The 22070-nt window shown below is 41.9% G+C and overlaps 1 protein-coding gene across 2 annotated transcripts in view; it reads right to left on the reverse strand.

Moving 5' to 3' along the window:
• slc25a12 (solute carrier family 25 member 12) overlaps window positions 1-22070 on the reverse strand; it is a 205096-nt gene that overhangs the window by 138740 nt on the left and 44286 nt on the right. The gene's annotated exons all lie outside the window — the stretch shown is intronic.

Here is a 22070-nt window from a genome sequence, read left to right on the forward strand (position 1 = left end):
AAAGGTACAACGATGGGCAGCACGAGGTGGCCAAGATGGGGGCATCAGGGAGAGGAGAGGAACCTTCATTGAGGTTTATCCTGTAGGCAATGGAGAAAATGGAAAAATGATAATCATTAGACAAGCAAAATAAAGGGCAGTTGAACACTAAGATGATGTAATGGAAGATTCTAACCTGCTTGTTTTTTTTTTAATTTGCAGCTCTTGGTTCTGCAAGGCTGAGAACCTGCTTGCTTTTAGAATCATGAGAACCTGCTTGTTTTTAGAATCAGCAGACATAAGCTAAATTTCACCGAGGGGCCAGAGATGCTGTTATCTGAAGAAAGGACATCTGTGTACCAAGAACATTTAATCTTCCTGCTTGTTTTGGTCACAGACTGTCAAAGACCTAGCCTTGATGCCAAATAAACCATTGTATTCAAAGTGATAAGCTGAAAATTATGTTATTCATTAGAAGCCTAGCATGCTAGCTTGCTCACTTATCTTTCTTGCTGTGCTGGGAATAGATGCTTGGGTAAGCAGTTTTTGGGTAATATAAGCCATGGTCCCGCTGCTGAAGTTTGAGACTCTCCGAGAGGTGGCAACATCTCTCAGCAAGAAGAACTTCTAGAATCCAGCCAACGTCCCAGTCAGGGGAGGTGGAGAAGCTGCTATCGGCGCCCTGACAACCTACTACAAGTGTGCAGTCGTTGCCTCGCTTCGGCAGTTGGGACCAGTCCAAGCGTTGATAAGTATAGATGGGAAGGGCTTGCATATTGTAGTGTGAAATCAGCTTTTGAATTTGTAATAAACATTTGTATAATCTGAACTGCTCTCGGTGTGTGTGTCTATTTTCTTTCGGTAGCTCAAACACTGTGACCAATCTAAAACAAACAAAGTGAGAGGTACAAGTTTACCCAAGACAGATGGACAGATGTGAAAATATCTTAAATGTTTTAAAAGGAAGAGTGGCTGAAGTGGAGGAGAGAACAGGGGATAATGAGGATAGAATAGTGAAGCTGAAGAGATGACAATGTGGGTGGGCGTAAAGGAGCCACCTCTGGCAGAAAATTGATGCTCTATAAAATTATAATAGGTGAAATATAATAAAAATTGTGGGTTTGAAAGGGGGAAAAAAGGGAGGAAATCCTGTGTCATTTTTCCAGCACTGGTTGCTGGAGACCCTGGGGAGGGAGAAGCTGGGGGAGTCATGGAAATAGATTGGGCTTCCAGGTTCCTTCTCTCACACCCGGGCCCTTATCAGAGGCCATATTTGGTGCTGGTGAAACTGCTGCACTACCAGGAATGGGAAAAGATTTTGAGTGCTGTGATAGTGAGGGCAAAGGCAAGTTGGGGGGGGGGGGGGGGGGTGTGAGGGGGCACTGGAATTGGATGGTAACAAAGTGTTTTTCTACCCAGACATAAGTGGGGCCATGCTGCACCAAAGAAAAGAGTTGGAGCCAATAAAGAGGGTAGTAAGGCAGAAGGGATACAAGAGTACAATTAAATGCCCAGTTAGTGGGCAGGGTCAACTGTATTAAAATGAGTGTGTCTGTGTGTGAGATCTGAAAACATTACAGTTTAGGCACAATTCTAAAGAAATTATTCAGATTTAAAGTTCTGTCTTCGAGATCTTTTGTGTTAAAACTCAAAGTCTTTAAACTGTTGTTCAAAAGTTCTCAAACTCACAAATTCTTGTACATTTGCTTTCAGAGAAATATTTCTTCATACAAATGACTATTTTTTTCCATTCCCCTCTCTTGCATGGAGGTTGCAGAACTTGTATTTCACACAACTATTTCACCAACCCAGGCAAGGATTAAATCAGTGGTTCTCTACCTTTTTAAGTAATCCCTATGCCATTGGTGCTCTGTGATTAGTAAGGGATTGCTTAAGGTGGTATGTGAATGAGAAGTGAAGATTGAGAATCACTGCTCTAGATCCAATTGTTACTGAAATATGCTTGAGAAAAATTGTCATTTGCCCATTTCCTTTGGAGTTATGAAACTGTGCACATAATGAGACAATTAGATACGATTAAAACAGTGGTTTTCAAACTTTTTCTTTCCACCCACATACCATCTTTTTTTTTAAATTTTTTTATTTTTCACACCATAAATCACATTAGCCATGATATACACTATTTCTTTTTCACACATATACAGTGACTTTTTCTCCCCCCCCCCCTTTCCTCCCAAACCACCCCCCCACCCCCCCCTCTCATCCATTTTAGGTATACAATCTAGGTTGCATTAATTCAGTCATACAATGTTGTCATTCAACAAAAATACACCAGAAATTCTACAGAGTTCATTCTTTTCTCACCCACATACCATCTTAAGCAATCCCTTACTAATCACAGAGCACTTATGGCATAGGGAATACTTAAAGTGGTATGTAAGTGGAAAGAAAAAGACTGAGAACCACTGAGTTAAATGAAGTGATCATTGCAAATGGACATGCAGAACCGCCCTCTCTTGAAAAAGAGACAGTCAAAGTGGCTGTTTCTTTCAAAGCCACTGATTCTGTGTTCTTTCCTACGCATAACAGTACCTCTCTCAGTGAAGGTTACTGCATCTGACTTCAGATGAAGCAAGGTTTAATATTAAAGATGCCTTCTTTAAATGTCCCAATAACATGATATGACATCACCACTGGCAGTGGACTTCGACTTGTCTCCACAGGTCATGAATCAAATGACTTTACGTTTACACAGGTTTTCATCAGTATTTCTATGAAACAATTCCTCTAGTTTTTTGGCTTTTAACTGAACAATGATAAGGCTTTGATGTCTTCTGTTTGGCTTTGAATCTCTTAGTCTCTGGAAGACCTTTCTTATCTGCTAACATGAATGTTTGATGTGTCTTTCCCTGTCCAAACCCATCAGTAACTTTGCTAGGATATATATTATTTATATATATATATATATATAATTTATTGTAAAGATTAATAATATAATTCTGTGACAATGTACACTTTGAGTCTTCAATGGTATCATGACGATTATGATATCGCCCGGTGTGAAATTGCACCTGATTGTAGACCATTTCTGTCGCTCCTGCAACAAGGGAAGATATTCTTTCACCCATCTTTTCCAGAACAAATCAGATATAAATTGCACTTACTTCCACTTGTGGCAAGCATATATGTAATCCTTCTGAAACTGCTCCAGTGGCAACAAAGGCTTAGTCTTAAGGAGTCTTAAGGAGTAAAAGATAGTTCAAAGTAAGTGCTTCAAGATCATTTGGATCTGTAGAAGCTTTGGTGATTGGATGACTATTGAGGGAGGATAGCTTCTACTTCACATAAAACTGAATGAAGATGCTCATCATCGAGACTTTGCACCTTTAGGGTAGAATAAAGAACATTTCGTACTGATCTAATTACTCTTTCCCATACACCTCCATGGTGTGAGCCAGCAGGAGTTGGAATATCTAATTGATTCCTTTCTGGAGCAGTGTTTTATGGATTTGACTTTGATTCCAGACCTTAAGCACTTTCTTCAACTCGTGTTGAGCCCCCACAAAGTATGTACCATTGTCAGATCATAGTTCTTTTACCTGACCACACCTGGCAATAAAATGCCGAAGGGTATTGATAAAGGAGTCTGTGTCAAGTGATGATGCCACTTCAATGTGAATTGCTCTTATGGTTAAACATGTGAAAATAACACCATAGCATTTCACGGCACTCCTTCCATGTTTTACTCCGAAGGGTCCAAAATAATAACTCCAGCATATGTGAAATATAGGTTCGTCAGGAGAGGCTCTCTCTAGGGGAAAATCTGCCATCTGCTGTTGTCCTGGAGTAATGTTTGTACACTGACAAACAACACATTTCAAAATATTTTTTCTGATTGACCCAGTGGCACCAGGAATCTAATATTTTGGCATAGTTTGAATGACATATGGTTGTAACCACAGTGGCCCACCTCCTCATGAATATGCTGAAGAATCAAATCAGAGATGTAAAAATCCTTGGCCAGTATGACAGGATGTTTCATCTCTCTGGCATTGATGCTAGGTTGCCCACCAACTCTTAATAACCATTCTCCAGAATGGGATTGAGTTTACAAATGTGGATTGTCCTTTTAATATTCATTCCCTTTCTCAGATTTGAAATTTAATCTGCAAATCTCTTCCTCTGGCAAAAGCAGATTATCTCCATTTCAGCATTAACCAGTTATTCAACTGTGAGACCACTGTTTTCTTGAGTCTCAAGATTTCCTGTCTCCTTTTGTGATAGATCTCTTTGATTGATGCTAGGCTGAGCAAGATCCAGGCTGAGCAAGAACACCGCTAGTTTGTTTTCTCTTTCTGCTACAATACAGAAGCAGTCCTTTAAGTTTGGGCGTCCATGCTATTGGCTTTTTCAAATGATTCCAGGATGAAAAGTAATGGATTAAGCAGCTAACTGGATCCACTTGTTCAGACATTATCTGAACAGTCTTTGCAGTCACACTCCTGATTTCAAGGTCCTCTGGTAAGATTTCTTCTAATTTATCAGGATTTAGTGGCCACTCTTCCTGAGGCTGTGGAAGAAATCAAGGCCCGGACACCCACATTTCTTTCTTCAGAAAAGACTGGACTTCCAAACTTCTGGAAGCCAGGTCAGCTGGGTTTAATGGAGGCACTCTGGCCTTTCCCATTGCAAATTCACAATGCATTTAATCCTGGTTATCATGCAGTAACAGGTAACTAACAGTTCTGTAACTGTCTTTACATGCATCAGTAAAATGATCCAATTGAGCATATGTCAGTTGCAAAATTTGTGGGTTTGAAGCATCTGTCAATCTTGAAGTCTTCCAGCTTAATAAGATTCTGAATCCAACATATCTATTCCTGTACAATGGAGTCTGGAATAGCATCATCCCAACCAATCCTTTTCTTGCACAAATCTTGCAGGTTCTTCTTGGCAGTCAGGACTACTGGTGCCAATATTCCTAGGGCATCATTTATCAAATTGACTGTGGACAGAATCCCCCTTCTTGTGAGAGGTCGGTCCTTCAAAATGATTTTGAACTTAAAAATATCAGACTGAACACACCATTGTACATCTGACACCCTCTCCATAGGAAGGTTGTCATGGTTCAAATTCAGATTTTTCATTTCCTTTGTCTTATCTGCTCCAGGCATGGTAGTCAACACATGTCAACTATTAATTATCTATTTAGTAAGTAGAAATTGACACAGCATCTTTGTTAAAATATGGCAGCCATATATGTTGAACACGGGAGCACTGCTGTAGCCACACCCCGATAAAAAGACTTACAAAAATCTACCAATAGATGGATTAATGAAAGTAATTATAATAAGAGAGTGGCTCCACAGCCTCTGTGGACACTTACTGACACCATGTCCAGCCTCTTTTTTCTTTCTCTCTCTTTTTTTCCTCCCTTTCTTTTCTTTTTCTCTGTCTTTCCCTTATTTTTTTGGGGGGGAAGGGTGAGAATGGGAGGGGGAGAAACACCACATATATGTAGATTGCTGGGAGATATTGATATATTCTGCAATAGTCAGTGATATTATCTCCTTGTTTATTGATAGAAAACAAAAAATAAAATACTTTAAAAAAAATCTGGAGTTTATTCTTGTCCTGAGAGTTAGCGTCTCCATACCAGGCAGTGATGCAACCAGCCAGAATGCTCTCCACAGTACAGCTGTAGAAGTTTACAATAGCCTTCAGTGATGTACCAAACCTCTTCAGATACCTCACAAAGTATAGTTGTTGGTGAGCCTTCTTTGTGATTGCAGGGATGTTGACACCCAGGAATTTGAAGTTCTTGATCCTCTCCACTACTGACTTCCCTTGACTTTTTCCCGAAGTCCACAATCATCTCCTTGGTTTTGCTGACATTGAGCACAAGGTTGTTGTTGTTACACCAATGAGCTGATCTATCTCCCTCCTGTACATTTTCTCATTGCCATTTGTGATTCTGCGACAACTGTCATCGGCAAACTTGTAGATAGCACTGGAATTGTGCCTGGCCATCCAGTCATGGGTGTATAACGAGAGGAGCAATGGCTAAGCACACATCCTTGCGGTGTGCCTGGGTTGATGATCAGTGAGGAGATGTTGTTTCCAATTCATACTGGCAGTGGCCTTCCAATGAGAAAATCAAGAATTCAGTTACAGAGTGGGGTACAGAGGCCAAGAGTTTGTAGCTTCTTGACCAGCACTGAGGGAATAATGGTATTGAAGGTCGAGCTGTAGTCCATGAAGAGCAGCCGTATGTATGAATTGCTGTTTTCGTCGAGATCCAGAAGTGAGTGGAGAGCCATGATATTGCATCTGCCATGGACTTGAGACTCCTATCAGTGTAGTGGTCAAGTCTGGACACAGAAAGAGCTGAGAATTTAATGAAACTCCCCAAAAAGTTGCTCCTCAGTAAAACACCACTCAAAGTTTTTTTCTTTTGTGGATGCAAAACCCCATGGTGTGGTAAGTACCATTTTTTTGCCATCACTATGTTCCAAGATATCTTCTGATACTTTCTCTACATAACCTTTAAATATCATGTCAGACACGAAGTTGGTGTAATCTGAATGAAAGGAAGAATATTTTTTGAATATTCTCTTTAAATTCAGTGTATTTTCTTCAACAACACTTCTATTATCAGGCATACATAATTCCCTTTTCTTCAAAGGTAATCCAATTCAATAATGATCATTAACTATCTTGGCAGATTTTGACACCAAATCCAAGAACTGATGGTCTTCGTCTGAAGGAATTTGGTCATCTCTGAGGCACTCAGGAAAGTCAGTCTTGAACAGCTAGTCCCACAGCTCTTCAAGTTTAACAATCGATATCGTGTTGGCACTTATAGCCGACTGGTCCTGAACCTCATTTCTTCCTCCTAATGATCCATTAATTGTTCAGCCAAGCATAATTTTGACAGCGTAAGGTCCGTCTCCCACACTTCTTATCACATCTAGTAGTTCCGGAGCTTTTGATACCTCTGAAAGAATCAGCAATCTATCTCAGAGTTGATTTTGCTTGAATAAACATTTTTCAAATGCATCCACGGTTCAATGTCGTTTTGATGTGGGATGTTTCCTTAATGCACAGGCATATTTTTCTGTGTGTATACACTTGAGATTTCACAAAAAATCATTATTATCCAGTGACCTCTAAGCCCAAAACAATGCTGGTTTCAATAATTTTAACTTGTCCTATAGTTCTCAATAGACATGTTGACCTTCTTCCTTGAAAATTAAACTTATTCATTAGTCCCACGGTGCAAAATAATGCAGTGCTACCCTGGGTCAAGAAATGATTAAATATGCACCTATTGCATGCCTCTTCTTGGCCTTGACTTGCACAAACACTATTAAAAGTTTGCAATTGCCCTCTCTGTCCCCAGTAAGATTATTTATCTGTACTGAGGCTACAGCACTGTTTTCAGCTGCTTCTTTTGTTGTTGTTTGTTCCTTTTCCATATTCTTCTTTTTCTGGAAGAAATAAAGCATTTTGGGATGCTTTAGACAGTATATGTCGCGGCTGAATCGCTTTTCGCAGTTTTTGCAAATGTGTTCTTTACACAGAGAGCTAAAACAGAAAAGCAATTTTATCAATATGCACCTTCTTTTCCAACAGTGCACTCATGTATGTCTTTTCAGGAAAAAAAAACATTTCTTCATAAAAGGCAAACTCTCTTTTTCCTTAGTTTCTTTTTCAGATTTATTGTCAGAGTACATACATGACATCACATATAACCCTGAGATTCCTTTACCTGCGGGTATGGCAGAATTATCACTAATTGGTAGTGCGAAAAATAAACTGTACACAGTGTAAAGAATTAAAAGAACTGTAAACAGATAACAAATGTAAACAAACTGACTGTGCAATACAGAGAGAACAAAAGAAAATCAATAAAGTGCGCAAGTAAGAGTCCTTAAATGAGTCTCTGATTGAGTTTGTTGTTGAGGAGTCTGATGGTGGAGGGGTAGCAGCTGTGCTTGAACTTGGTGGTACAAGTCTTGTGGTGCCTATACCTTCTTCCTGATGGCAGCAGCAAGAACAAAGTGTGTGCTGGGTGGTGTGGGTTTTTGATGATTGCTGCTACCCTCTGATAACAGCTTTCCCTGTAGTTATACTTACAAGTGGGGATGGTTTTGCCTGTGATGTCCTGGGCTGTGCCCACTACAGGTACCTTTTGGAGGGCTTTATGCTCATGGATATTGGTGTTCCCATTCCAGACTGTGATGTGGCCAGTCAGCACACTTTCCACCACACCTTTGTAGAAATTTGCCAGAAATTTTCTTATCTGCAACTGCCACAGTGGTAGCAGATATACTTCTTTTCAATTTTGGATAAGGGTGTGATCTGGACTTCTCTACACTCACTGTCTGAGTGTCTTTCATATTTCCATATACTGGATCTGTGACAATGTCCACTTGCTCTTCAATGAAATCCACTAAATCCTTAAAGTAGCCGTTTTATCGTATTTTTTTCTGGTATTCAACAACTAAAGTTCTCCATAGTTCTCTCAACCAGTAAGGTAATTTACTTAAAATGATTTGCATATTAGTAGACATGTCAAGTTCTTGAAGATACCCATGGCATTGCAACAACCTTATGGAAGGAGGGTGTAAGCTTGTAGAACTTTTGTGTTATCCAGTTTTATTGACCATCATGAAAGAGCCTTCTGTCTATAAGGTGTAGCAATTTTAAGCTTGTTGCCAAAATGTTTCTTTAATAAAGATTTAGCCCTTTCAAATCCTTAGTTCGGGGGCATATGATGCCAGCTCCTTACAAGTTCTTGTGGTTGTCAACTCATGAACTGTTCCAAATAATATAGACAATCCTCTGAGTTTTGGCTTTTACTTTTACAATACTGCATTCAAAGTTTCTCGTGAATGCTTGGAACTGAAGTGGTTCACCATTACAAACTTGAATCTCTCTCTTGGGCAGAGAGACTGCAACTGGATTAACAATGCAGTCATTTCATCTTGCCTACTCATGCCTAAGCACACATTGCTTTGTTCACTCGGATTTCTTATACCTGACTGGATCATCAAGTAATCTGTAGCGAGAAATTATACTTGGCTTATATCTCTGTCCACTATGGTTATTGTTGGGGTTTGAGGTTTGGCATTACTGTGCCTTAATATGATTTGTTCGGGTACATGCATATTTTGTAACCATGGCACTAAAAGTTCTGCCTTAATATTAAATATTTTCTTTTCCTGTTGTCCTTTCTCAAAACGTGACTCCATAAAATTAGACGCTTTACATAAATTACTTTGAAAATCAGATCCCTTTGAGGTGGTTAGTATCTTCATTTTAGCCTTAGCAACAGCAAGGTTTTTTTCCAACTCCATTTTCTCTCTTTTCCTCCTGATCTCCACTTGCTGCCTCCTTACCTGTTCCTCCTGATCATCCAAAGTGTACTTATTCTTAAGCCATTCTTTTTGTGCAATGAGAGCAGCCACTTCTGCCTGTCTTTGTTGTTCAGGTTCGTGTGGGTCCCACAGGTTAAGAACCAGACCAAAGTTAGGTACACGTTTATTTCGGGGATGCAAACGGGACAACAGGATCAATATGCTAGGCAAATCTATACACACGATATGCAAGGGGTAAATGTACACTTCGGATAACGAGGGAGGAACCGACAGAAGACTGAGGGAAATTAATGAACATACATATTCAACAGTCAAGATCAAGGTGACCTGTACGGACCTAACCTTGGGACTCACCCCAACAGTGTGAAAGATACTACTTATGTGCCACGAGGAGTCCAAAGAGGCTGAACAAAGGGGGCCAATCACTCAGGGCAGACTGGAACCCGTTGGCTGCTGTGGCCAATGGCTTGAAGCCAAGTGCAGGGGTCAGCCGAGGTGATTCACCTGGGCCAACTGGATGAAGGTCAGGGCTGAGTCTGGGCAGGCTGTCTGGACTGCAGCACCTGCTGATTTAGATGGGCCAATCACAAGGGTCACCTTGATGGCTTGGGGTGAGTCTTGACCTTGATTGGCAGATTGTGTGTCCTCAGAAAAGGAGCACAGCAGCGCCACCAGGTGGTGGACGCTGCCTGTCCATTACAGTCTTCATACTTTCAGATGCAGCACTGGAAACTTTAGATCCAGATGAATTTTGCTTCCCCTACTCCAAACATTTGCATTTGACACACTATCTTCTGGACATACTTCATCCTGTATGTCAGATGTTGCTTTAATATCTGACTTTGACTTCAGTTTGAATTTCCCCTCATCCTCAGCACCAACTTGTGACACACTTTCATATTTCCAAGTAGCTGATCTCAGATTCTGTTGATGTCTTTTGCAGTAATTCTGTGGGGTTTGTATTCCCAGCAGCCAAAACCTTCTCTGCTTCTCTTGCCTCTTTCAGTCTTGTAAAACAACAGCTTTGGCTCCACTTGTATCTAAGTGCCGCCATTGCAATTCTTCTCTAAGTTCCGTGACCTCAGAGGCAACAGCTTCAGCAGCGGCTGCCATATCACCCCTATCCATCCAGTTGACTGCCGTTCTCAGGCACCAAGCTTGTACAACAATAACTTCAAAATCAAAATCAGTTCTTAAAGTACAAGAGGCAGTAACTCCAAACTATGGTCAAACTTGCAATAAAAACACAGAAGGAATCTCTAAGTAAGGCTTAATGCTTCCGATGGACTTGATGCTGCTGTTGACAATCATGCTTCCATGAGTTCAAAAGGCTCCAAACAGAGCCCAATCAATCCAATCCAAATTTTAAATCCAATTTCCAACTTTCTTTTGACTAATTTGTAGCAACTACTTTCCATTATAGTCTCTTGGATGCTAAGAGAATGTTGTTGTCTAACAGATGCATACTAGAGATAAATTGTTTTTCAAAGTTTATTAAACAATATTAAACATTGTTAACATTATTATAAGTTTTAAAACATTCAATAGAAAATGTTGGAAGAAGCTTTTTACCATCCAATCCACAGAACAAAAACTAAAATCAGTTATGACACTGAAGCAAAGATGTTGCTAGGAGACTGCATAAAAATGTGTTAAACAAAAAAACAAAGACAAGTGGTGAACATGAAACATTTTAACCCCTACATCTATCCATTGATGCTCTGCCATCTTCCCTACTAGTGTCCCTTTCCAATCTACTTTATGCCACTGAAATTCGCTTTACTCTACTGAAATACTGACACATTTGACCTTAGATTCTTGTTAAATCTCAAACTGAACTCAATCATATTGTGATCAATGCCCCTATGATTTCTTTACTCTAAGCTCTCTGATAACCTCTAATGCATTACACAACATCCAATCCAGTACAGTCGATTCCCTTGTGGGCTGATCTAAAAAAGCGAAGTCGTAGGCATTTTACAAATTCTCTTGAGGTCCAGTTCCAACCTGGTTTTTTCAATCTACTTGCATGTTTAAAGTAGACTACTATAACATTGCCCTTCTGACATGCCTTTTCTATTTGCTGTTGTAATTTTATGTCCACATCCCGTCTACAGTTTGGATGTCTGTACCAAGTGCCTTTTTACCTTTACCATTTCTTAACTCAACCTTCAATGAATCTCACTCTTGTGATCCTCTGTCATCTTATATGATTTATTGCTGTTCCTTACCAAGAGCCACACCACCCTATCTGCTTGTCTGCCTGCCCTTTTGATGCACTGTATCGTTGGACTTACAGCACCCAATGACATCCATGACTCTGTGATAGCCACAACATCATACCTGCCAACATGTGGCTGTTCTACAAGGTCATACATTTTATTTCCTCTGCTGCATGCATTTAAATACTAAACCTTTAGCCCTTTGTTACTTTTGACTGTGTCCCTGTTGTATGGTAACACATTCCACTGGCTGCAATTTTGCCCTGTCTGTCTGTCCTTCCGCACAAACTCCCTCCCAGCTGTCCCTACTTGTGTACAAACTGCCTCTTCCTCTACATCTTCCCTGGTTCCCAACCACCGCAAATCTCGAGTAAATGCACTCCATCACCATTTGCAAACCCAGGATATTGGTTCTCTTCGAGTTCAGGTCAAACCCGTCCCATTTGTACAGATCACTCCTTCTCCAGAAAAGGTTCCAATGATTCAAGAACTTGAAACGCTGACCCTTGCACCATCTTTTCAGCCACATACTTTAAATTTAAACACATAGCACAACAACAGGCCCTCTTGGCCCAATTGACCTCGAACCTGGTACATTTTGAATGGTGGGATGAAACTGGAGCACCTGGAGGAAACCCACACAGTCATAGAGGGAACATTAAAACTCCTTACAGTGCCAGATTTGAAGCCCAGTAGCTGGTGCTGTAACAGCATTGTGCTAACCGCTACACTAACCATTGCCACCCACTTTTCTTTGCACTATCTACCTGTTCTGATTTTTTCTAGCTCATGGCACCAGGAGTAATTCAGAGATACCATCTTGGAGGTCCTAGTCTTCAGCCTCTTTCTTAACTCCATAAACTTATAAGACCTCTACCCCACTCTTACCTATATAATTGGTACCAATATATTCCACAACCTCTGGCTGCTCATCCTCCCCAGAGACATCCTTGACCCAAGCACCTGGAAGGGAACACACTATCCTGGAGACTCTTTTGCAGTTGCAGAATTTTTTATCTGTTCCCCTATCAGGTCCTCTATTATTATCACTCTACCTAACTACTCTTCCCTTGTGACCCTCTGCTCACTGAAGCCTCTTGAACCAAAGCCATGAATTTTCACCTCCTCTTGAACCAAAGCTTCAAATTCCCACCCCTACACTGTGCCTTTCAAACCAAAGCCTCAAATTCCCACCCCTATACTGTGCCTCTCAAACCAAAGCCACAAATTCCCACCCCTACACTGTCTCTCAAACCAAAGCCTCAAATTCCCACTCCTACACTGGACCACTCACACACTAGCTGTCCAAAAATGGCCATTTTCCTTGTGCCTGCTTCACTATTTATTTTTTTCCTTCTGATGAATCATGATTTGATGGATGCACTAAAGTGCCGAGCCCCACGAACACTTCTATTTCATTTCTTCTTGCCAACCTGTGTGGGGCTTGTGAATCAATTGGTCCACTAAAACATCAAGCCCCACGAACACTCCTTTTTTAATCTCTTTTCCCTGTATAGTCATGTTCCCTCCCATATAAATTCACACATCCATCCTATCTTTGTTTATCTCTCCCATCCCAATCCTCCTGCCTAGTTTCATCTTCTCCCCATCTGGTTCCACCTATTAGCTGCTATTTTGCCACAACTCCCCATCCCCATTCTGCAATATACTGGCAATCTTTCTTCTTCCCACTCAGTCCTAATGCAGGACCTTAACCCAGAAATGTTTAATTACACTTTTTATCTCCAGATATTGCTTGACCAGTTGAGTTCTTCCAGTGTTCAATTTTTGTTCCAGATTATTACAACATATACAATCTCTTCTGACTTCTCTGAAAGGGGATTGCTCATTATACAAAATTTAGCTCGAGGAAAATAATGGAATGTTCTCAAATATTGTGAATAAGAATGATCTAAATAGGCAGATGGCATTTGAGTTTTATTTTATTCCTTGGTCAATTCTTGTATAGAAATGGGACCAGTCATTTTGATGGACCTTCTTTTCTGTCTTTTCACAACTACATACTTGTCTGGAGAAGTCTATTTTGCATTAGTAAGACATGACAGAGATATAGACATTGGTTTGCTTAACCTGCTAATGAAAATGGAAGATTTTCCAAGTCAACTTTGGTGGTACTTCTTCAGAGATAGCTTTGAAATAACTGCTAAGGATAGTTAGTGTCTCCACAGTGCACAAAAATGTGGGTATCACTCCTGTCCATTAGACTATGAGCTTAGAAATTGTTTTAAGTCTTGGAGCTCAAATATTCTTTTCATTAGATGGTCATAGGAATTTATGTTGGTATAATTTTCAGGGCTTCATTCGGTTTCTCTCCTTGCTCAGCCCTATCTTTGGTTGTGAATTATATATATATATATATATATATATATATATATATATATATATATATATTAAAAAAAATTTTCTCAATTGCTTTTGTACTTCCTGTCTATTCAAAACATTTTGTTCTGAAATAATCCTAATGCTTTCAAGGTCCAATATCCTTATTGGCTGAACAAGCTATTAAAGCAATAACAAAGATGCAATATAAATTTGGAGAAAATATCTAATATTGGAAGAAGGTATTTTTTCAGTCTGTTACCTTCATTATCTTTTCCAGATCTAGGTTTTCTTTTTATTGTTATGATAATTGGTAATTGTCATGCAGCATTTCTTTGTGAAACCTTGTTGAGTTTTTCAATAGGAAATTTTTGTTAAAGTTAATTATTCAACTCCATTTAGAAGCACCTAGAGAAGGATTGTTGTCTTTATAGACTACCTCAAAAGGTCATTTTGATTGCAAAGAATACATCAACATTGACATTTTAGAGAGACTTAAAGCAATCAAGCTGAGACTCAGGTATTTAAAGATCATACTTGTTCTTGCAAGGTCTTCTTCTAAAGGTCACCTGAACAATGTTCCAGTACTTGTAGTAAAGTTAAAATATTTGCTTCAGAAACCATTTGCTCTCATGTTGTCTGAGAAAGACGTTTAAATAGCATTATTACTGAAGCTTCCATTTCTACAGGATCAGCCTGCCAAAAAAAATTATAACAAATGGCCAGCTTGTTTTATCCCCCTCTCGAAACAGTTTGCAGCATTTGTCTGTATTTTTGACTGTGATGTAAAGCAGCAGGTATGGATGGAATCCCCCCAGAAGTCTGGAAGGCTGGCGGCAAAACTCTGCATGCCAAACTGCATGAGTTTTTCAAGCTTTGTTGGGACCAAGGTAAACTGCCTCAGGATCTTCGTGATGCCACCATCATCACCCTGTACAAAAACAAAGGCGAGAAATCAGACTGCTCAAACTACAGGGGAATCACGTTGCTCTCCATTGCAGGCAAAATCTTTGCTAGGATTCTACTAAATAGAATAATACCTAGTGTCGCCGAGAATATTCTCCCAGAATCACAGTGCGGCTTTCGCGCAAACAGAGGAACTACTGACATGGTCTTTGCCCTCAGACAGCTCCAAGAAAAATGCAGAGAACAAAACAAAGGACTCTACATCACCTTTGTTGACCTCACCAAAGCCTTCGACACCGTGAGCAGGAAAGGGCTTTGGCAAATACTAGAGCGCATCGGATGTCCCCCAAAGTTCCTCAACATGATTATCCAACTGCACGAAAACCAACAAGGTCGGGTCAGATACAGCAATGAGCTCTCTGAACCCTTCTCCATTAACAATGGCGTGAAGCAAGGCTGTGCTCTGGCACCAACCCTCTTTTCAATCTTCTTCAGCATGATGCTGAACCAAGCCATGAAAGACTCCAACAATGAAGACGCTGTTTACATCCGGTACCGCACGGATGGCAGTCTCTTCAATCTGAGGCGCCTGCAAGCTCACACCAAGACACAAGAGAAACTTGTCCGTGAACTACTCTTTGCAGACGATGCCGCTTTAGTTGCCCATTCAGAGCCAGCTCTTCAGCGCTTGACGTCCTGCTTTGCGGAAACTGCCAAAATGTTTGGCCTGGAAGTCAGCCTGAAGAAAACTGAGGTCCTCCATCAGCCAGCTCCCCACCATGATTACCAGCCCCCCCACATCTCCATCGGGCACACAAAACTCAAAACGGTCAACCAGTTTACCTATCTCGGCTGCACCATTTCATCAGATGCAAGGATCGACAATGAGATAGACAACAGACTCGCCAAGGCAAATAGCGCCTTTGGAAGACTACACAAAAGAGTCTGGAAAAACAACCAACTGAAAAACCTCACAAAGATAAGCGTATACAGAGCCGTTGTCATACCCACACTCCTGTTCGGCTCCGAATCATGGGTCCTCTACCGGCACCACCTACGGCTCCTAGAACGCTTCCACCAGCGTTGTCTCCGCTCCATCCTCAACATCCATTGGAGCGCTTACAGCCCTAACGTCGAAGTACTCGAGATGGCAGAGGTCGACAGCATCGAGTCCACACTGCTGAAGATCCAGCTGCGCTGGATGGGTCACGTCTCCAGAATGGAGGACCATCGCCTTCCCAAGATCGTGTTATATGGCGAGCTCTCCACTGGCCACCGTGACAGAGGTGCACCAAAGAAAAGGTACAAGGACTGCCTAAAGAAATCTCTTGGTGCCTGCCACATTGACCACCGCCAGTGGGCTGATATCGCCTCAAACCGTGCATCTTGGCGCCTCACAGTTTGGCGGGCAGCAACCTCCTTTGAAGAAGACCGCAGAGCCTACCTCACTGACAAAAGGCAAAGGAGGAAAAACCCAACACCCATCCCCAACCAACCAATTTTCCCCTGCAACCGCTGCAATCGTGTCTGCCTGTCCCGCATCGGACTTGTCAGCCACAAACGAGTCTGCAGCTGACGTGGACTTTTTACCCCCTCCATAAATCTTCGTCCGCGAAGCCAAGCCAAAGAAAGAAGTTGGAAAGTTTTTGATCCAATGGATAGAGCTTATGACAAACCATTTTTTATAAATGAATGAAATGATGACATGTTATGGGGTTATTTAGTAAGTTCATCCAGAACTAGCAGTGTGAAAATAGTGAGGCTGAAGATTAGGATGCGATAGTTTGCTATAAGAAGCAATTATATTTCGATAAAGACACTCCGTCTGGGAGTCACGTGATACTGAGGAATGAGTTGGAGGGAAAAACCAGAGCCCAAGAAAAAACAGAGAGAATTGAAGGAAAAAACAGCCAAAAAAGATTATAGAACTTAAAAAAAAACCAAAGAATATTGGAAGAAATAAAGACCACAGCAATGGGGGACAAAAGGACAAAAAGATCGCCTAAAAAGAAATCTCGACTTCAGTACCTGTGAGGATCATGAACAGTGGCCTTGTGGCAGGGAAGATGGTGGAGCCTGGCTAATGTATCCAGAGGCTGGGGAAAAAAGTTGGAGTCGCAACCCACCCAGCAGGTGGATGGGCCATCTGGATTGCCTGCCCGAGACCCTGAAAGCACTGGACCACCCACGCTAACAGGCTTGGGAAAAAAAACATACGCCGCCAGAGAAGAGGCAACGCCAGAGCTTCAGGGTGAGCCCCGTGTGTGGAGGGAGAGAAAGGTGGAAAGCAACGTTGGCATCGGGAGCGGCAGTGGGATGAAGGGAGGCACAGGAGATAACGATCCTGTGCCAAAAGACTGAGAGGGACAGGGAAAAAGCATAGGCAGTGTCACAAAAGCGACCCTACTTGCAGAGTAGGTGAACCTCGTGGTCAGCAGTAGGGACATGGCAGCGATGCAGGTGACTTTGAGCCCGCGGCAGAGCATCAGGAAGCAGCAGCGCAGGGAGCAATGTGGAGGAAGAGGAGGATAACCTGTCACTACTGACAGAAGAAAAGCAGGACTGAAAGAAAGAGAGGGTCTAGAACCTTTCATGAGGGATATTAGAGGAATAATGGAAGCTGTGGAGGAGGCTTCTGAAAACAGAATAAAGAGAGTTTTAAAGGATTTATCAAAGGAAATGGAAGAAATGAAGAGAGTTGTGACAGAATTATCAGGGAGGGTGGCTATGGGATAAGAAAGAGTGGAAGATAACATGGAAAGAGATAGAGATGCCTGGGTAATACAGAAAGAAAAAATATGGGAAAGATTAGATGTACTATAAAATTTAAGCAATAGAAATAAAATAAAAATAGTAGGGGTAAAGGAGGAGACAGATAGAGGGAAGAGACCCAATAACATTTTTTAGAAACTGGATCCCAAAAATATTGGGGAAAGAGAGAATTGGGGGGGGGGGGGGAGAACGTTTGTTGATCCCCTCTTCCAAAACCAGGTCCAGGACAGAGATCTCACTCTCTCTTGATTAGACTTATGAAATATCAAGACAGAGAAAAGATCCTGCGTGCAGCAGCTATAGGGTTGGAGAGGGGTAGCCCTGCAGAATTTGAAATAGTGAGCAAAAGAACCACACAAAGTCAAAAGTGAGTTGAACCAACTGACTTTAATAAAACTCTTGCATACGTTTAAATTCCTCGGAACCCAATGATGCTTGCGACTCCCGGGACCTTTATGACATCAGCTTGCCCTGCACCCGGAGCTCTTACAGTCAGATTTTCCGCGGACTTGCCTGCAACTCAATGAGCTGGTTTGCCTGTTGCATGGGTGAGCTGTCACATGACCCTGACCCCCAGAATTGGTGTCAGGAGATGTGGAGTCCATGACCAATACCTCTCTAGTCCATTTGGGTGGCCAACCTCATTGGTGTGGGGATGGCACAAATAGTGTTTCAGGTCTTGGTGCTCCGACTTGAGGCAGTCAATGGTGAAGGTCTCCTTATGGTCACTCATGTCAAGGACCCACGTGGTTCCATTCTGACTCACCACCTTGTATGGACCCTCATATGGCTGCTGGCGTTGAGTCCAGTGCAAGCCCCTGCAGACGAAGACCTAGTTGCAGTCCCAGAGGTCCTTGGGGACAAAGGAAGGTGTCGTGCTGTGGCACGAGTGTGATGATGTAATGGGAGGTGTATTATAGTGACTTCTTCTCATGTATGGTGTTGCTTGCTATTGGCTTTGGCTGTAGAGATCCTCCATCCTACTGGCATAACAGATAGAGATGCTTTCCCACTGGCCAGTATAGTGGTGGCTAAGAGTCTGTTAATAAAAGCCCTGCATTAGTATAATGCTTGTCTGGTCCATGTCCAAGGCATATCAATGAGATTGGGACAGGAGCTAGTGTTCTTACCTTCTCTTGGAGTCTTGTGAGCAATGCCACAGGTATCTTCCTCTGTGTCACGGGCCGCTGGCACAAACTCGCCACACACCAACTCTGCCAAAGAAGTGGCTAAGTCTTTTTTGAGAGCCATGTGGATGCCAAGAAGCACCCATGAGACCTCGTCCACCCAATCCGTGCCTCAGAGGCACGCCATCAGAGCCGACTTCAGGTGCCGGTGGACTGCAGATGGTAGGCCATGGGGTGCTGTAGCTGTGACCAAAGTAGCTGTGACAGCACCAACCATAGGATGCACATGAACTGTGACCCCCTGTCTAAAGGGATGTTGGCAGGCAGGGCAAAACATGCAACCTAACTTGCAAAGAGGGCTCTGGCGCTGGACTCCATGAACCAGTCGGCAAGTGATACTGGTGAACCTGTCGACCTTGGGGAATAGGTACCTTGACCCCTGGGAGACTGGCAGCAGACCGACAATGTGCACATGCTCAATCCTCCTGTGCTTTGACTGAAAAGGTTGAAGGGGGGCCTTCACGCATGCACCTTTGGACTTTGGAGGTCTGGCAGTGTATGCATGTCCTGGCCCAGTGCCTGACCTGCTTGTGTAGGCTGTGCCAAGAAAATCTATCTGCCACCAGTTGGATGGTTGCCTGAATGAACAGGTAGGCCAAACCATGTAGTGCATCAAAAACGTAATTCCTCCAAGCAGCTGGAACGATGAGCCAGGGATGGCCAATGGACATGCCACAGAGCAGCTTGCGGCCTGTTTGGGTGAAGGGTAGGTCCTCAAATTGCAGGCCCGAGTCTGGAGTGCGGTAGGCCAGCATTTCTTCATCCAGCTGCTATGCCTTGGTGAGCCCTGGGGACAGGGAATGCACCAAGTGGATGGAGGTGCAAGACTGCTTGTTATGCCAGAGGTTATCTGCGAGGGCTGCTACTTTGCGTGGTCACTGAAATTGCTGTTAGCGATGAGGAGACTTGTTCGAACTGTAAACATGGTTTATGGCTATCTGCTAGTGCCAGCATCTCGTTCATTAAGGCCAATGGCATGCGGTCGGCTTGGCCGTCCAATATGGAGCAACTCGCTGCATGCTCACGGCAAGAGAGGCCAAAAGTATGGATCAGGAGTGCCTTGATTGTTTCATACCTGACCACACATTTGTACTTTGTGGCATCCAAGACTATATGCCTGACCTGGAATTGGGCTTCAGCCTGTTCCACCAGATCTGCATCAGCGAGGTCCAGAAAGTTGGCAGTTTCAGTGAAACTACATTCCGCATGCTTGGGTCGGTCATCATTGGGTCCAAATGCCATTTTGACCATCGGGATCACCACTATAGTTGCACGAGGGACCACAAAGAGATGAAAGTGAGTTGAACTAACTGACTTTAATAGAACTCTCACACGTGTTTAAATTCTTTGCAATTCCCAGGACCTTTATGACATTAGCTGCTAGGTTGTGGGCTTGCCCGGCACCCAGACCTCTCAACAGTCAGATCTGCCACAGACTTTTCTGCAACTCCGTGAGCTGGTTTGCCTGTTGCGTGGGAGAGACGCCACAAGGGGATAAAATCCTCTTTTAACCAGATTTAACAACGGCACTCTTAAGAAAGTACAAAGCGTTTGTCCCAGTTTTATAAAGTCCTAAGAAACAAGGGAATTGGGTCTACCTTATTGTACCCAGCAACCCTGAAGGTAGTTTTAACTGGGAGTAGAAGAAATATTTTTACGGAGGCCAAAGAGGCACTAGAATATGTAAATACCTTGACTGACGCCCAAAAATCTCCAATAAAGGTAAGAGAAAGAATTAAAGGTAAATGATCTCGTAAATAATGTAAGTACAGCAGAAATAAGTACTACACTTTATTTATCAAAAACATTTCTTATATATATAAATAATATATATGTATATATAAAAAAGGTGAGGTGAATAGACGGGTGCAATGCATATAGTCCAAGAAGGGAGGTGGTGCCAAAATTCTTCGGGCTGGTGCCAGGGGAAAAGAAGAATATAGGCTGGGGGAAAAGATGTATAGATAATATGTTATTTGTTTGGTTTTTTTTACCTCTTGTTTTAGTTTTCCAGGATTTATTTTGAATGTGATTGGCAGAGCCAATAGAATTAACATCATGGACCAGGTGAGGGACTAATGTTTTGAGAGAGAGGTAAAGGGAGGGAATCTGGAAAAAGAATACCAGGGCAATGGAGGAAACAGTTAAGTTCCTGAGCTTCAATGTCAATGACTTAATGGAATGGTGAAGAGGAAGAGAGTCTTGGCACATATTAAAAAAATGTGGGTTGATATGGCCTTTTTTTACAATAGACCCATCTCATAAACAACGAGCATCAAAAATTAAAAAGGGATTGGGTGGGGCATGTGATAGTGTCATCCTTTAAGTCCAAGGCTAGGGGAGTAGCCATTCTAATAGCTACACTTTACACTGCAAAAATGCATAAGGTTAAACCAGAAATCTCAGAATTGTGTTTTAGATGTGGCATAGAGACAAACCTTTGTGGATTCAACCTGGCCATCCGCCAAGGTGAGATCCTTTTGGGTAGAACTGGGGACATTCTGGAAAGAAATTACAGGGCTGGAGTATCCTCCAGATCCAGCACTGTTCCTTTTAAGGGATATTACTGATGTGAGTCCAAGGTTGTCCAAACAACAAATTCAATTTGTAAAAGTTGCCTTGGTGGTGGCTGGGAAATGCATAATGATTACCTGGAAATCTGATTCTCAGCTAAGCATAACACGGTAGAGAAAATTACCTACAACTTGACAGGGAGACACAACAGATTCATTAAGGTATGGCAGCCATACTTGTGATACTTTGAGGTGCAATTGTGATTATCCCTCCCAATGTCTCTCTCAAAAGGAAATAATGGACAATAGGTTCACACAAGCCTATTGATAGAGTGGAATGGGATTTTTTGTTTAAAACACTTAATAAATTTGGGTTAGGATCAACATTGATAAATTAGACAAAAGTGAACCAAGAGCAAGAGTGGTATGAATGGGAAAATTTCAGACTATTTTCAATTAACGAGTTTGACAAGACAGGAATGTCCATTATCTCCAGATCTGTTTGTATTAGTAATAGAATCATTGGCTGAATTAATCAGAACAGATTTTGATATAAAATGAAAGGAAACACAAAATAAGTTTATTCACAGACGATGTGATTATATGCTTAACAGACCCGGTAATTTCACTAGATAAATTACATATCCAACTAGAACAGTATGGAGCAGTTTCACATTACAAGATAAACTGGGGAAAAAGTGAAATTATGCCTCTTACTACAGGTGATTATACACAATATAAACAAAATATGCAATTTAAATGGACTGAAAATGGAATAAAGTATTTGGGAATAAGAATTGAGAAAGA

Source organism: Narcine bancroftii, chromosome 4 (assembly GCF_036971445.1).
Source record: "Narcine bancroftii isolate sNarBan1 chromosome 4, sNarBan1.hap1, whole genome shotgun sequence".
Taxonomy (NCBI): domain Eukaryota; kingdom Metazoa; phylum Chordata; class Chondrichthyes; order Torpediniformes; family Narcinidae; genus Narcine; species Narcine bancroftii.